The 2,101-nt window shown below is 41.6% G+C and overlaps 1 long non-coding RNA gene across 1 annotated transcript; it reads left to right on the top strand.

The window, feature by feature from the left end:
• Positions 1 to 1,375: 1,375 nt before the first annotated feature.
• On the top strand, positions 1,376 to 1,815 carry LOC136492894 (uncharacterized). Its single transcript, XR_010768227.1, has 3 exons — positions 1,376 to 1,470; positions 1,550 to 1,699; positions 1,792 to 1,815. It is a non-coding gene; the product is annotated as an uncharacterized lncRNA (long non-coding RNA).
• Positions 1,816 to 2,101: the final 286 nt, after the last annotated feature.

The following is a 2,101-nucleotide window of genomic DNA, read 5'->3' as shown; positions in this document are numbered from 1 at the left end:
ACACCGAGTTGTCAAGCAACAAGACAGTGAGGAGGGTTCGTGTTCGTGGAGGTAATGTGAAGTGGAGGGCTCTTCGCCTGGATACGTGGTCTACAATGCATCAAACAATGAGCTTGTGAGGACTCAAACCCTTGTGAAGAGTGCCATTGTGCAAGTTGATGCTGCCCCATTCAAGTAGTGGCACTCCCAAGCTTGGGTTGAGGAAGAGGTACGATATAGTTACGCAACATCTATTCTGTTCAACTCACTGTGTCGTGTGCTTGGATATGAATTTTGTTATGAATCAACTCTGCAAACTACAAATTCACAATGCGTCGCTGTGGTCAGACTTCAGAGCCTTAAAAAAACTTATTATGAAGTCCTTGCCTGCAATAGGACCCCTTTTTATAATTATAGGTGACTTCCGGTGTGTGTATTTCTGCTTCATTTGTTAGTTGAGTGTTTCACATGATATCATCCTTTTGAGATATGGAGTGTCAACTAACATGGACTTTCTGTTAGAGTTGAACATCCAGTAGCTAAGAACAGGCTGCACCTTGGGAAGTGTGTGGTACCCCATGCTATCTACTCTACTCTACTTGCTGGTAATGTACCCATTGAGGAAACGGCCACAGATATGAGGGGTTCACATGACGGCAGGTGATACCGTAATAGGAGAACATGGCTCAGGAATAGATAAGTTTGTTGGTGGTCAGGTGGGACTTTGAGTGTAGATGCAGAGTTCTGGTTATATGCATCAATGTTGAATCATTGTGCTGAGCTGAACAACCATGTTGCTGATTCTTTCGGTTAACTGCCATGTTGCTGAAATGTTGCTTGTTTTGCTGTTTACCGAGCTTTCTGGAATGAGCCAGTGGCAATGGATTACACACATTACCAATGATTAAAATTAGGTGTTGTGTTCAAGTAGGTTCGTTCTATAGTAGCAGTAGGTGTTAATTAGCTGTATAAGAAGGTAATATAGAATGTGAACTAGCATTTTTGTCAGTGAAAGGTGCTCTTTGTTATTACATTATAGTGCTGCAATTATTGGTTGAAGTACTTAGGTGTTCAGGTAAAGGAGTTAACAGTACTGTTTCCATGGTATTTTAGTCTGTAGCCCTATGTACTTGTTCTATACACATGGTATTTTAGTCCATAGAATGCACACATCGAGGAGATCGACACCTGGCTATTGGTGTGCTTCCACCCCATCATCCATGTGCATTGTAGATCCTGCAGTATTTTTTAGGGGAGATCCCTAATGATGTCTTTTTTTTGAGGGAACGGGAGGGGCTTAGGAGCCCCTACTGAACCTGTTGATGTCTTTAGTCAGTGTTTTTTTAGGTGCTGTGTTTTCTTCTTTAATTTTTCGAACTTCTTATTTGTGACTTGCAGATGATGTTCCGAACAAGGATATTATTGGGAAGAATGGGTATTTATGATCAGTATCAGGATTGGCGCCTCGATGTTGACAACATGACATATGACGTATCTTCTCACTGCATACCATGTAAAATAAAACAGAAGATTTTATGCCTTCATCATCGCTCACTATTTCACTTGACAGGAATTGCTCGATCTTGAGGACCGGATTGGACATGTAAGTACAGGGCTTCGTGAAGACGAGATCATTCAAAGCCTTAGGATGGTCAAGTACTCCGCCTTCAACCCCAACCATTTTTGTACAGAAATGGATAGGAGATGTAGCATCTGTCAAGTATGCCCCTTCTCTTTCTCTTTTCCCTCCTCACTTCCTGCACCTCTACTCGGCACCTGATGTGTAGCCATCGATTCCATTTCAATTTTCAGGAAGAGTTTGAAGCAAACGAGGAAACTAGGAAGCTGAGCTATGGCCACAGCTATCATGTGAATTTGTAGGCGCCTCCAAGAAGCCAATGAAGGTACATGTACTAGGAGCCTGGAATGTTCTTTTTCTATCTTCCTAATTTCTCATTCAGATTGAAGCCTGGCTTAGTGGTAGTCTAAATTTCTGACTATAGTACAGCAAAATGTCATATAGTAGTGCCAGGAAAATCATAAGTAATCCCAAAATGAGTATGGCAATTCCACCATTGTACAAAGTGTGTCATTTTAACCGTTGATTGTCAAGTGGGTAATT

The sequence above is a fragment of the Miscanthus floridulus genome, chromosome 11 (assembly GCF_019320115.1).
Source record: "Miscanthus floridulus cultivar M001 chromosome 11, ASM1932011v1, whole genome shotgun sequence".
Classification (NCBI taxonomy): Eukaryota; Viridiplantae; Streptophyta; class Magnoliopsida; order Poales; family Poaceae; genus Miscanthus; species Miscanthus floridulus.
The sequence above is the reverse complement of the archived record's forward strand: the minus strand, read 5'-3'. Positions and strand labels throughout refer to the sequence as shown.